The sequence below is a fragment of the Phoca vitulina genome, unplaced genomic scaffold, assembly GCF_004348235.1.
Source record: "Phoca vitulina isolate PV1807 unplaced genomic scaffold, GSC_HSeal_1.0 scaffold54, whole genome shotgun sequence".
NCBI classification, from domain to species: Eukaryota; Metazoa; Chordata; class Mammalia; order Carnivora; family Phocidae; genus Phoca; species Phoca vitulina.
The window spans coordinates 9,229,585-9,245,720 of NW_022589757.1; positions in this window are offsets into that span (position 1 = coordinate 9,229,585).

The following is a 16,136-nucleotide window of genomic DNA, read 5'->3' on the forward strand; positions in this document are numbered from 1 at the left end:
TCTCATTACTTTTTTCAAGCAGGACACCAAGAAGGCAAACATAACTGTAGCTATGGCCTGTGTTTAAAAGGAAAGTGGCAAATCCTGAGTCACTAAAGCAATCAAGAAATATCGATCTCTTTATTAAAAACAAAACAAAACAAAACAAAAAACAAAAAAGAGGTCTTGGCATAGTTTTCAAGGGCAAAGCATGACAAGAATACCCAGTGCTTTCTCTCATCTCTCTCTAAGCCTCTTTCTGCCTGACTCAGCCTGACTCTGTCCCAATCATTCCACTGCAGACCGAGCTGCACCATTTAAAGCAATTTTTTCCCTCTGTAGTATTTGCAAAGTAGCAGATTCTTTCAGAAGTTCACGAAACAAGTATTTGGACTCTCTGTTTTGCTTTAATATGTTACCACACATCTAGCTCAATTTTCCTCCTGTGATAGCAAGTAACTTTTTTTTTTGCAAGCAGACACATCAGCCACAAAAATGAGTCTACCGGATGCAGCAACCTGCCAGTAAAGGAAAAGATTTGTTTTTAAGGCTGCACAAGTGAATGCACCAAAATATGAGTTGATTAATCTCAAGAAATGCGGTTGATGGTATTTTCGTCTACCAGTGGGCCTCAAAGTGTGATCCAGAAAATCCTAGGGGTCCCTGGGACCTTTTTAGAGCTCCAGGAGGTCAAACTACTTTCATAATGATACTAAGACTTTATTTCCTTTATTTAATAATAAGCCTTACTTTTCCACTCTAGAGGCTACCCTGATATGTGATGACATCATCACTCTAAAGGCTAAGAGAATGTGGGCTTGCATGTTTATGTATTTAATAAACTTTCCAGATTTAATTTCTGATATGGTAACGATCAATAGGAATAAGCCACAAAAACACGAAGTCTTTAGGATCCTAAATAACAGGAATCTTAAGACCAAAAAGCGAGAACATCTAATCTACATAATACAATTATCTAGTTCCTAAACTGTAGCCGTAGTATTTACCTCTCATCATGACGCCAGAGAGAACACCAGTGGTCCTCCTGGCAATTGCTTTGTACATTCAGTGCTTTAGCAGAAGAGAAGAAGGAAAGAGAAAGAAAGAGCAGAGGCCTCAGAAAGAGAAGTCTACCTGTTAAGAACAGCTTCCTGTCCCTTCCCTGAGGCTGAGAGACCTGAACTGTGTTAATCTGTAAGTCACTGGTTCTGAAAATTTCCCTGGTATAAATCACTTAGGCACCTCAAATCCTCTTTGAAATGTTGGGCATTAACAAATAATAATTGTTCTCGAATTGGGCAGAAAATATTTTCATTATTTTTCTCTAAGAGAGTATGCTAGGCAGAATTCTAAGAATGATCCCCAGTGACCCTTGCCCTTGTATAATCCCCACCCCTTTGAGTGTGGGGTGGAACCTGTGAATTTGATGAGATAATGCACCTGTGACACATTATACGGCAACATGAGATTATCCAGGTGGACCCAATCTAATCACAAGAGCCCTTTAAAAGCAGAGAATTTTCTCCAGATGGTAGCAGAAGAGAAAGAGATATTTGAAGAGTGAGAAAGATTTGATGTGCTGCTGCTGGAGGGGGCTATGTGCTAAGGACGTGGGCTCCCCGTAGTAGTTGAGATTGACTCTTGGTTGACAGCCAGCGAGAATTGGGGATTTCAGTCTTTCGGTCACAAGAAACTGAATTCTGCTAACAACCTAAAAGAGCTGAGAAGTAGATTCTTCTTCAGAGCCTCCAGCCTGTCCAACACCTTAATTTCTGCCTGTGAAACTCTAGGTAGGGAACACACCCAAGCCCACCTGGACTTCTGATGTATAGAACCATGAACTAAATTGTTGTTGTAATTTTTAAAAAAATAATAAAAATTTTAAAAGTTGTAATTTTTTAAGCTGCTAAATTTGCGGTAATTTGTTATGCAGCAATAGGAAAAGAATACAGAGGCAAATAGAATATATTTTTTAAATCAGGGTAGTAGTCACATAACATAAGATTATCCATTAACTCTCTGTATGTACAACTCAGTGGCATTAGTCCATTCGCATTGTTGTGTAACCAGCATTGCTACATAGTTCTAAGACATTTCGCCACTCCAAAAGGAAACTTGTAGCCATTAAGCAATTGCTTTCTCTTCTTCCCTTCCCCCAGCCCCTGGGGAACACTAAATGTGCTTTCTGTTTCTATGGATTTACCTATTCTGGATGTTTCATACAAAGGGAATCATACAGTATGTGACCTTTTTGTATCTAGTTTCATTTAGCATAATAATTTTAAGGCTCATCAACATTGTAGCAAAGAATCAGTACTTCATTTCTTTTTATGGCTGAAACATATCCCATCTTATGTGTATAACACATTTTGTTTATCCATTCTTCAATCGATGGACATTTTGGGTTGTTTCCTCTTTTTGGCTATTGTGAATAGTGCTGCTATGAACATGAGTGGGCAAGTGTTTGTTTGAATACTGGTTTTCAATTATTTTGGGTACAGAGGAGTGGAATTGCCAGATCTTTTTATAATTCTGTTTAACTATTTGAGGAACTGCTGAGCTGTTTTCTGTGGAGCCTGTACCAGTTAGCATTCCCACCGGCAATGTACAAGGGTTCCAGTTTCTCCACATCCTTGCCAACACTTGTAGTTTTCCTTTTTTTTTTTTTTTTTAATATGTATCCTAAGGGGTGTGAAGTGGTATCCCATTGTGATTTTCATTTGCATTTCCCTGATGACTAATGCTGTTGAGCACCTTTTCATGTATTTGTTAGCCATGTATATATCTTTTGTGGAGAAATATCCATTCATGTCTTTTGCCCACTTTTGATTGGATTGTTTCTCTTTTTGTTGTTGAGTTGTAAGAATTCTTTATATAATCTGGATGTTAGAGCCTTGTCAGAAAGATGACATGCAAATATTTTTGCCTATTCTATAGGTGTAAATAAACTATTGAGGGACAGGTTTTTTTTTCTCTATTAATATATAAAAGCATGTGGGGATGTGTGTTTTTCAAAAAGAATTACATTATGTACTTTCAAATCTTGCTTTCCTCAGGAATAATTTGTAGAAAACGCTCCATTGTGATAAGGGTAAGCTCTAATTCTTTCTGATGCCCCATTGTGTGGGTGCACTATAATTTATTTATGGCCATTGACTCTGTTTCTAGGTTTTTGTTCACTGCCCACAATGCTGCAATTAACATCCTTGTACAATATATGTCTATGTATTATTTGCTTCATTTTTATGAAATTTATTTCCAGGAGTGGGATAGCTGGGTCAAAGAGTATATGCGTTTTTTTTTATTTTAATAGGCATTGTTCAGTTGTTTTCCATAAACCAGCAACATGAGAGTATTTGTTTTGCACTGCATCCTTGCCAACAATAGGTGTAATCAATTTTTTGTTTTAATTTTTGCTAGTCAGATGGGTGGAAAATCAGTGGTTCTCAACTTGTAGTGATTTTGTCCCCTCCAGGAGACATTTGGCAAAGTCTGGAGATATTTTTGACTGTCATAATTGTTAGTCATGGTGGGTGATAGGTGCTACTAGCTTATAGTGGACTGAGCCAGGGACTCTGCTAAACATCCTACCATCCCCAAGACAGCCCCACAACAAAGAGTTATCCAGTCTACAAGGCCAACAGTGCCAAGGTTGAGAAACCCTGGTATAAAGAGCTACCCCCTTTTATCTTCAGTTTGAAAGTCTTTATGGGTGAGTTTGAACATCTTTTCATATGTTTGTAAGCTGTTTGGATTTACTTTTCCGTATTTTACCTATCTTTGTCCTTTGCTCATTTTTCTTATGGTTGTTTATCCCTATCTTATCAACTAATGAGAGCCTTTTATATTTTATAAACGCTTTGTCCTCTTCATTGAAAATATTATTTTTTAAAATACACTTTTTATTGACTTGTTTGCCAAATAGTCAAATCTTATTGAAGAACATAAAGCAAAGTTTGAAAAAAATGGTCACACTATGCCCTTAGATAGGAAAACATCATAAAAATGTCCCTTTCACCAATTTATAATCTTAATGTAGTTCCAATGGGAATCCAAACAGTATCCAATTATGGTTCCAAAATTATCTTAAAGTTTATATAGAATAGTAAATGTATAAGAATGGCCAATAAAATTTTGCAAAGAAAGACTAGCAAGGTATACTTACATCCCAGATATCAGAACATACTTTAAAGGTGCTGGATTAAAAAAAAATTGGTAATGTTATTGGAATAGCCAACTATGTAAGTGAAACAGACCAGAGAATCCAGAAATAGGGTTCACTATCTATGAACATTTAATAAATGACAACTGTTTTGTTCAATTAAGTGAAAAAAGTATGGATAATTTAATAAATGTTACTGGCAAAACTGTTGATCCATATGAAGGAAATTAAATTTGGAAAAGTCTAATGCCATAAATAAAAACGAATTCTAGATTTAGAAATGATTTAAATTTATGTAATACTAATATTCCAAAAACAATCTCGGGGACTACATGTATACTCTAGGAGACAAGGAAACCCTTTAAGAGTGGAAACATACTAATATAAAGTAAAATAGAAGTAATATAAAGTGAATGATTAAATGATCATATTTATTTACCTGATCTATCTTATTGAGGAGACTGAGAGCAGAGGTCTTGTCTTAAGCTCTTGTTTTTCTGGCACAGTATCTGGCAAGTTGAAGGAACTTAATGAATCTTGGTGAATGAATGGTCCTCTATAGATCACTGATTCTAATCCCTTAAATGACCCATTACAAAATCTCAAGGACAGCTGCCCCAGCAAGCAGTGACCTACACAGTATGAAGGAGTCTAACAGGTTTTTTTACATATGGTATAGTGCAGTTAAGAAAGAAGCACTGATTCTTACCTGTTGTGTGACATAGAATTTTAGAGCAAAGGTAAGAATTAAGATCAGCCTGTCTATTGCATCACTTTCCAGAAGAAGACTCTAAGTTACAGACAATTTAACGGACATGTGATATGATATGATGAAATGGGAAACATGCCTGTTGGCCCAGCTTGAGCTTTGTTCTACAGTAGAAATAATGATGGAATTTAGTAAAACATAATTATAATCATACACTATTAATTTTGAAAATAATATTGAAGCTGAGGCCAAGAAATGTAAATCAACGTACCAAGATCACCAAGAGAGTTAGAAGCAGACTCAGAATAGTATTCGGATGTACAGACTCGAAGTCCAGTACTAATCCTCCATATCATGCAGCCTTTTATGTTTTCTACTAGTTATTACATATATATTTTTTTTTACTTTTCAATATGATGTACCACAAAGCAGTTATCCTGGAAAGCAGAGTATGGAAATGCCTTTCAAATATATTTACTAGAACTTATATTTTTACTTCATTCTCAGAAGTATGGTAGATACAAATAGATGGGTACAAAGAGACTTTTTTCTCAGTTTATGGATGGGGACTGTGGGACAGGAAATCTCAGTACATCAACGTCACATTTGTTCCCTCAACAAGAGTTTATTGAGAGCCTGTTTTCCAAGGCATTGTACTTGGTGCCACCAAGAAACAATGACAAGACAGTCCCCAACTTTGGGGTGCTCATCTGATGAATTGGTGGTGAATCAGTCATCCAAATCCTACACAACCCTGTGCTCCTGAATGGCCCCAAAACTGGTAACCTCTGTCACAAGCAAGTAAATGACTGTGCTGTGGTCTCCAGTAAAAGAACAACTCAGTTCACAAGTAATTCTTCTCCCTGTTTCTTAAATACTGGGTCCAGAATTTTGTATGTAGTCATCAAAGCATCACCCCACAGCTGAGCCAAGTCATGGAGCAACCCATCTAAAGGGCCTGCTCAGCCTGTGTGGGCTGGGAATGTGGTTCCAGACAGGCGAGGTATTGCCGCACCAACAGGGCCCTTTGGGAAAGTGCCCTGGAGATTGCTCAGCATTCACTTTGTGGAAGCATTCCTCCCTCCTGCCTCTGCCAGCCTGCTGCCATCCTTGACATCTAAATTAGAATGCCACCATCACTCACCAGTCTTAAAATATCCCATCCAGTGTGAAAAGGTAGCACACCCTACGAGAACAAACCTATTGTTGTTAACCTTATTTCAGGTATCAATGAACCATTACCTTCATCCTCTGACTTGCATTTATTTGATTGTAGGGTTGTTGTTGTTTTGTTTGCCTCTAGTCTTTTCCTCCATACCACAGTCTGAATAATCTTTCTAACATCCAATATTACCCTTGTCCTTCCTTCTGGTTGTTCAAGAATTTTGGGTGCTTCCTGAATAAAGCTGGGACTTGTTATTCCTGACTTTGGCTAGCCCCGCCCCCTGCCCCGTCAGTCTCATCCTCCACTACTCACCTGTATACAGTGAGTAGTTACTAACTCTACGTATGTTTACTTTGTGATGACTACATACAAAATTCTGGACCCAGTATTTAAGAAACAGGGAGAAGAATTACTTGTGAACTGAGTTGTTCTTTTACTGGAGACTACAGCACAGTCATTTACTTGCTTGTGACAGAGGTTACCAGTTTTGGGGCCATTCAGGAGCACAGGTATGTTTACTTAGTTACACTAAACACTACGATGTTTAGTTACAAGCTGCTCACCAATTCCTCAAGATGCTGTTCAGAAGTCTTATCTCCCCCACCACAAACACCTTCGTCAATTGTCTGAGCTACCACACTGTAACGAGAATGCACATGGCCCAGGGTTCAGGGTGTGCCCTTGGGAAGGGCCTGGGAAGTTCTGGAGAGGTACACTGGGAGCAGACAGTCACTTGGGAGGTTGCAGCCCTCGAAGTCCTGTCTGTGACTCAGCTCTTGAGCTTCCTCAAGTCACACAGAATGAATTCCATCTGAGGCCAGAACAGACGAGATTATTCAGCCAAGCCAAGTGGTGAGATAATTTATTTTCTAATACACAGATCTTCCTTTACATAAGACAGGTTTCTGTCCCAATAAACCCACTGTAAGTTGAAAATACTTAATACACCTTAGCTATCAGACATCATCGCTTAGCCTAGCCTATGTTAAGCATGCTCAGAACACTTACATTAGCCTACAGTTGGGCAAAATCATCTAACACAAAGCCTGTTTGATAATAAAGTGTTGAGTATCTCATGTAATTTGTTGAATACTGAAAGTGAGGAACAGAATGGTCCTCTGTGTACAGAACAGTTGTGTGTCGATTGTTTGCTGTCATGATCACAGGGCTTACTGGGGCTGTGCCTCGCTTCCTCTGCGCAGCATCATGAGAGAGGATCGTCCCACGTATGGCTAGCTGGGGAGAAGATCCTAATTCAAATTTCAAAGTACAGTTTCACTGAATGTGTGTCCCTTTTGTACCACCATGAAGTCAAAAAGTCTTAAGTCCAACCATCATAAATTGGGGACTATATATATATATATATATACATATAAACAGGAATGGGATAGGCTCTGCCACGCTGTACAGAACGTCGACAGTAGCTTTACGTGGGAAGAGACTACAGTGGAGGTGCGGAGTGGTTGCCCAGCCAAGCATGCTGGACCCTACGATACAGACTGGCTGTGGGCTGGCAGAATGTGGGGGCAGGACCAATCCAAGGCTGGGGACTTCTAGGGCACGGGGATGAAGGACGGAAGGACACCCACAGGAGCATTGGGAGGGTTTGTAAGGAATGTTGGAGAAGGAAGTGAAGCCAGGAGGGAGCCCACAGGAGAGGACGTGGGCTGAGAGAATGGGAGGGAAATCTATGAGTGGGTGGGCTCAAAGTTTAGGAGATCCACAAGGAGTTTCAGGCTGGTTGGGTTTCCCATTGCCCACCCGGACTCGTTATGAGAGATGAGGAGGTTCAGGCCATGCTCACAGGAATCGGCTGGTGAAGCAGAGTGGAAGGCGAAGTGATCTGTGAACAATTGATAGAAAACACAAAGAGAGGATCATTTAGACAAACGCTAGGCTTTTAAAAAAGCACTGCTAATGTTTCACTGGGGTGGATGTTTACCCATAATCTGTGGGAGGACAGCTGTTACACTGTACACTGCCTAGTGCATCAGCAAATCCTGTCAGCTTAAAATCTGTCCAGAGACCCACCACTTTTACCACCTTTATTGCTCCTCTCCATTTACAGGGATATCAGCGACTGCATCTAAATTGGTCATCCTGCGAATATCCTTGCTCCTCTATAGTACACAGCAGCCAGAAAGATTCATTTAAAGCATAACTCAGGTCATAAATTTTCTGTTCAAAACTCCTGAGTATACTTCCCATTCTCATTCAGCAAAAAACCCCAGGGCTTTCTAGAGCTACACTGCCAACCCTCCCCCCACTCCCCCCCAAGCCACCTCTTCCCAATTCTGTCCCACTTAACGGTCCCATCTTACCGTTGACTGATCTCACCTGCTCTCCTGCACCCCCTCTGGCTCAGTCAGCTTCAGCCTTCTTGGTCTCCTTGTTCCCGGATCAACCCCCTCTCCCTGGGAACATGAGTTTATTGCAGGATGTTTGCACTCACTGTTTTTTCTGCGGGCCAGTTTTTTCTGCCATGTATCTGTGTTGTTTACTTCCCCACCTCACCTCCTTTGGTCTTTGCTTAAATGTTACCCCCTGCCTATACTATTTAATATTGACCTTCTCCCTTCCACAAACACCTTGTTCCCTCTGGTTTATTTTCATCTTAGGACCTAATAATGTCTGACATCCTATATGCTTTCCTTATTGTGTATTGTCTTTCTTTTCTGACTTGAGGGTAAATGCCATTAGATGGCGGATTTTGTCTGCTTTGTTCTCTTCAGTACTTATAAAAGTGGCTGGCACTTACAAAATAATCAGTGAAATGACTGAAGAGAAACTTGCTCATGACTAAGGTGAAGTTTTAATGGAATAGAAGCTTCAGTACAGACAAAAGGAGAAAAAGACATGATAAAAAAGGTCATTTTCTCTGGAAAGAGGAAAGAGAAAATGAAAAAAGACAGAAGAAAGAAAAAATTAACAAGTGACTAATGTTTTCTAACAGATCCTTAATAGTCCAAGGACTGGGACAGATCAAAGGTCACAGACGGAAAACAAAGGGTTGGAATAAAGATTAGGAAATCAGCCAGAAGCCTGGCATTCCAAGTACATATCCTAGGAGAAGCCTGCAATTGAATTTAACATCCCTCCACATCCATATAGATTTAGGTTGCAAAAAACTACAGCCCAGTATGAGAAATGGTGTTTTCTTGTTTTTTTTTTTTTTTTTTTTTTTTTTTTAAGATTTTTTTTTTGGGAGAGAGAGAATGAGAGAGAGCACATGAGAGGGGGAAGGGTCAGAGGGAGAAATAGACTCCAAAGCAGACTCGCTCCTGGGACCCCAGGATCATGACCTGAGCTGAAGGCAGTGGCTTAACCAACTGAGCCACCCAGGCGCCCTGAGAAAGGGTGTTTTTTGAAGTGTGGCCTTGGGTTTAGGTAGGCCAGTACTTTACAGGGGTTAAACACAAAAGGACAAGAAATGTCTTGGTAAAATAGGCTTAAAAATGGTTCCTTTGAAAGACATTCTCTTAACATGAAAACAGGAAAAATTGGCATCTTGTGAGTACTGAAAGTACAGTGAGTAAAGTGTTAGGGAAATAGCACTTTGGGCAGGGGGGAAAGAATGGGGGAAGGTAGTTAAATATAAACCTGGTTTTATTTGCAAAGCTTTAATCTTGATAAATGGCACCTTCTTAAAGCAAATACCTTATCTAGGGAGCTCGTTAACATTGTTATGTCAAAATCTAGGCCCTAGATTCCAAATTCTGGGGGAAACAATTTGTTTAGAGTCCATTGGACTGAGTGTTAATATGACAACACACCATAAAATATTAAGAAGTTAGCTAGTAAGAAAATATTAATATGTGATTAGTCAAACCAGGCTTTAATAGCTAGAAATTTATAAATAAGTCTGTTAGTTTCTTAGGGCTGTTCATCTGCTAGGCATTTCTCTGCAGTAACTAAAACTTTGTTTTCTGTAAATGATGAACAATAAATATTTGTTTAATGGAATTGAATGATGCCAAAAACGTTATATTCATTTTCAGGAAAAGTGATTATTAGAAATGATTAATCTGTATTAAATGAAATAAATTACAAATAAGAATCAGATTATGTCTGTACATATAATGTTTGATTGTTGATATGTTTACCATAGGTATCCTTCTGTGAGCTGGGTTAAGGTGTTTTACTACCAAAACAGAATGGTGCTCTATTCCAAGATTACGGGCAAAAATTAGATTAATGGAAATACTTTTCTCAATTTACATTTTCTTTTTTCTTTTTTTTTAAAGATTTTATTTATTTGAACACAGTGAGAGAGGGAACACAAGCAGGGGGAGTGGGACAGGGAGAAGAAGGCTTCCCGCGGAGCAGGGAGCCTGAATGCGGGGCTCGATTCCAGGACCCTGGGATCATGACCTGAGCTGAAGGTAGATGCTTAATGACTGAGCCACCCAGGCGTCCCTCAGTTTACATTTTCTTTCCCAAAAATTGTTCGGAAACTTTCGGCTTTTACTATCATTTGCTTAAAATAGAATTTGGTGCAAGAACTCTGCAAAACTTTCATGTACAATCTTGAGTTCATTGCTACCAAAAGACTATCAGAATCATGACTTAGAAAAAATAATATTTATGATATGAGCTGTGTCTAAAGGAAAACTATTTTCCTTTAGAGACTGTGAAATCTACCTTTGGCTTAAGCTGGACCATCAGAGAGCCATGCACTTGGATCACATAGCACTGACCTTTTACTGAGCTGTGCTTTGGTGGGGATGCATCAGCCATTCCTGAGGGATGCACAGGAAACAGCCTTATAAAATCTGCTCTTGTAGATGCTCGACACACTACATGATGACCTCTTTCTGTGGTCCTTTGGGAGAAATTTATTTTTAATTTCAGTATCAAGAAAAGTGCTTCCTTTGAATATTTTTTTGGGGACACTCTACTGTACAACGGATAAGATTTTACTTTTTACATCTGCTATTTTAAAACTTCCTGCTAAACCCAAGCCCTCTCAAAGCAAGCTGTGGGGGTTGCTGGTCCGCATTTCCATGTTCCTCTCTTTCTTGGGTCCCGTTTATGTTCCCACCTCTGTTTTTGCTTTCTCTTCTATTTCTAACATAAGTTATCTAGTAGTCGTTTATGTTTTCTTATAAGCAACTTTACATCTTTTAGGGGAACAAGTTGAGAGCATTTTATTTTTTTTTTTGCTGAGAGCATGGTGCTCTCAATTACTTTGCCTCGGAAGAAGTGTGAGACTTTTTGATTTAGGAGGGTAGCTGCTAGGAGGGCAGAGAAGATTCTTTATCATACCTGACCAATATCAAACCACACTATCATCACCAGCCAATAGTTTGTAAAGACCTTTATGACGCACTGCAGAAAATTATAGTCTTCACAATACATACTGCCATGTAGCGTGGTGAGCATTCTTCCTCATTTAGTCTCTGGCACAGCTGATTTACATCTCCCTGCTTCATGCCTCCTTCGTTGGCAACCAATGAACTGTATACTCATAAAATTTTTACTTACTTCTGTTTAAAATTATCCAATTTGTCTCTGAATAATTTATAATAATTTCTGAATCCCATACTAGCCCTGTGGACTCCAGACATAAACGAATGTTAAATAGTCCCTACCCTTGAAGAAAACATAATTAAGCCAGTTAAACCCACTGAAGAAAGTCAATGCAAGCTGTTCAAGTCTTTTAGCCCGGATAATTAATGCTCCACCTCTGGGTGAGACTTGCTGAACTCTGGCAGTCGAACCAGACGCCGCCTACTGGGAAAATGCGGGCTTACAGAGAAAGAGCCTCAATGCAGCTCAGCCGGGCGATCGTACTTAATGCCACTGAGCTGTACTCCTATAATGTACGTGCCAACCGTTTTTTGTTATGTGTATTTTACCACGATTTTTAAAAAAAGTAATGAGTGGCATAAAACAAGGTGTTCGACACAAGAGTAATCAGTAACAAGTTCATAATAATACCACTATATTGATATAGTTTATCATATTTACATAATCATTGCATGTATAGGGCTTAATATGTGCCAAGTACTATTCTAAGCACTTTACATAGAAATACAGTCTTGGGCGCCTGGGTGGCTCAGTTGGTTAAGCGACTGCTTTCGGCTCAGGTCATGATCCTGGAGTCCCTGGATCGAGTCCCGCATCGGGCTCCCTGCCGAGCAGGGAGCCTGCTTCTCCCTCTGACCCTCCCCCCTCTCACGTGCTCTCTCTCTCTCATTCTCTCTGTCTCAAATAAATAAATAAAATCTTAAAAAAAAAAAAAATCTATTTAAAAAAAAGAAATACAGTCTTTGTCACTGTTTCCCTAAGACTACTGAGAAAAGTTTTGCATTCTTATCTGTCACATCTGGAAACAGGCTTGCCACATTCCCGACTTTCCGGAAGCCTCTACAGTCCTCAAGAAGAACTTTGATAGAAGGCAGTTGGGACAAACAGAATGGTAAACCCATTACCAAATTTCATGCCCCCAAAGGCAGGTGGGTATATGAAATTATCTGAAACATTGAGAAGTTGCCCCTGAATATAAAGCATGGATGTGCGGATGAACCAAGGGAGGGTCTGCTGTGGGCTAGTACTGAAACACAACGAAACAGAACTCTTGTCATTATCCAAATAGACCCATGTGATTGTCTCATCTCTCAGTGGGTCAGTGTCCCACATATGACACCCTTATGCCCACCTGGTGCCCTACTCCAGCACCATTCCTTCTGACCAGCGTGCCCCATCCACTCAGCAAGCCAGAATCCTGTCCAAGGTTGGCATCCTCTGGCCCATCTCTAAAGGTAACCTACTTTTAATCTGGTTACCGCCATCCATCATTCACAGTTTGCAGATTAGGGATATATTTTGTATCTGTATGTGTTTCTTACCCTACCCTCAGATAGTTGGGTCCTCCTGGGTAGCTGCTGTTTTTATTTTTTTTTGACCTTGCAAACACACTGGATTCACGCGCGCGGAGCAGGGGATGAAGGGAGACAGATGCATAAGGCATTATCAGGAGTAGGGAATGGGTGGGCAGGCTGAGGAAAGCTTACAGGACCCTGAACTTAAACATAAAGCTCTTATACTACCCTGGTTTTCACTGACCTTATCCCAATCCCCTGCTTTGGCATTTTGCATAGATTTCCTTGATTTGCATCTAGTATCTTCAAGATCTGAGTCAAATGACCTTCTTCAAAAGCTTTCACAGTGCTACTCCATCTTACATGGGTACTGCTTTGACTGACTTTTTACTACTCAGAGTGTAATCTGCCCATAGTCTCTGTTTGCCTCTTTTTTTTAATTGAAGTACAGCTGACGCACAATGTTACATTAGTTTCAGGCGTACAACATAGTGATTCAACAACTGCACACACCACAAGCATAGCTGCTATGTGTCACACTATTCACTCTGTTCCCTATGCTGTACCTTTCATTCCTGTGACTTATTCATTCCATAACTGGAACCCTGTACCTCCCACTTTTCTTCACCCATTTTGCTCATCTCCCCTACCCCTCTCCTCTCTGGCAACCACCAGTTTGTTCTCTGTATTTACGAGTCTAATTCTGCTTTGCTTTTTGTTTTGTTTTTTAGATTTCAAATGTAAGTAAAATCATATGGTATTTGTTTTCTTCTGTGTGACTTACTTCACTTAGCATGATACTCTTTAGGTCCATCCGTGTTGTCATAAATGGCAAGATCTCATTCCTTTTTAAGGATAATATTCCATTGTATATATATATCCCACATCTTTATCCATTCATGAATGAATGGACACTTGGTTTGCTTCCGTATCTTGGCAATTGTAAATGATACTGCAACAAACACATGGGTGCACATATCTTTTCAAATTAGTGTTTTCATTTTCTTTGTGCAAATATCCAGTAATGGAATTAGTGGATCATATGGTAATTCTATTTTTAATTTTTTAAGGAACCTCCATACTGTTTTCCCACAGTGGTAGCACCAATTTATACGCCCACTAACAGTTGCACAAGGGTTCCCTTTTCTCCATATCCTTGCCAACACTTGTTATTTGTTGTCTTTTTTGTTCTAGCCATTCTAACAGGTGTGAAGTGATATCTCATTGTGGTTTTGATTTGCATTTCCCTGATGATTCATGATGTTCAGCATTTTTTCATGTGTTTTTTTGGCCATCCGTATGTCTTCTTTAGAAAAATGTCTATTCAGGTCCTCTGCCCATTTTTTTTTTTAATCAGATTTTTTTGTTGTTGAGTTGTATAAGTTATTTATATATTTTGGATGTTAACTCCTTATTGGCTATATCATTTTCAAATATCTTCTCCCATTCAGTAGGTTGCCTTTTTGTTTTGTTGACGGTTTTCTTTGCTGTGCAAAAGCTTTTCCTTTTAGTGTTTTATTTGCTTCTTATGTTTGTCTTCTCTATACAACTAAATAATAAATGTTAAAAGAGCCAGAGCAGTTCTTTCATTTTTAATATATACTCTCCTACAATGCCTATCATTGTGCTTTGTTGTATAGATAGGATGAGGTAAATAAATATTTTTTAAAAACAAATTAACATGGTGGTACAACTTGGGATGTTCATATTATTTTTTCTCTTCATATACCAAATACAAAATACATAAATATCTTTGGTGGGGACATTTCATACAACCAAGAGATAGCAAATCTTAAAGCTTACAGCACATTACCCAGATATGAAAAACTTATTACCTGGGCATTGATAATGTAAATGTCACTCCACACAAAGTCATTTTATCTGCCAGTGTCTTACTGCTTGCCCCATCTCTAATCTCTGAAAACATAAGAACTCAGGAGAATTAGGCATTCAGAATTTTCTATAAAATCACTTTTTGTTAGGAAAAAATGCCAAGAAAAATGGTAGCATGGAAATCTCAGATATTTTTAAGTGTGTGTCAGGCTCACTATCTTAGGGCATGTGCTGGTTGTAGAACCCAAATCCACTGACCCATGAATTGCTCTTTCTTGGCCTATCTGGAGAAGTAAATGGTAAAGCACTTATGGCTCTATAGAGGATTCAAGCTATTTGGTTAATACTTTTTCCCTGCGTTTGCCAAAGTGGTTCTGAACTCAAATAATTGTGATTATTCAAAGTTATTCCTAAAAACAATGAAGTCTGTAATTTCTTTTAACAACTTGAAAAAATCCTGGAGCAGTAATTCTATGTTTCCTCTGAACTTTTCATATTTGCAATACACTCACAGACTGTTTTCTAATTCTCAACTAGAATTATTAGTAATGTTTAGGATTTTATCTGTTAGTTTCTTCAAGTCATGATTCTACTGTGAGTCATTTAGCTCCTTTGCATAGCAACTACTTATGATAGAACAAACAGTGGACAATGATATGTCAGTGGAGGATATATTATGCAACAAAAGTTGTAATTTCATCTAAAGGTTTTCAAAGAGAGGAATAAAAATATAGAAATGCTTTTTTATTTAAAAAAGAGGGGTTTTAATATTTCCACATAGCATCAAATGTAACTAAACATCTCATTGATCCCCAAACAAGTAGTTTTCAGATCAATTGACAGGCATTCTTAATTAATATTTATATATTAATAAATAACAATTCATGTCTACCTGTTTGGGGGGGATGATTTATAAATGTTACAATATCCATTCTGTGGAAGACAAACCAGACTAAAAAAGAGGCTGGGAGTCTGATCATCTGGCTTCTAGCTTCAGCTCTGACACAAACAAGCAATAATTTCAGGCAAGTTGTTTAACCTTTGGGGACTTATTCTTTTCACATAGGATAACAAAGTTGGAGCTCATGTTCCATCCTCATCTCATCCCTTACCTATTACTCCACATTATTTTCTTGTCCCTATTATATCTTGGTAGATTCTAGATCAGGAGAGATCCTGCTCACTTCTTCAGTAGAGGGACCCATGACTAGCTACGTAATTTGTGGGGCCCATTGCAAAATAAAAATATCAGCCTCCTAGTTAAAAAATCACTAAGAATTTCAAGAGGGTGACAACAGAGCATTAAACTAAGCATGGGGCCCCTCAGAGTGTGGGGACTCTGTGACTGAACAGATCACACATCCATGAGGCTGGCCCTGGAGAGACCAAAGGAATTTTTTCTTTACATTCAGACACTCTCTTTTGCTCTTAACAGAATGAAAATCAGAGAAATCTTGGTGGAAC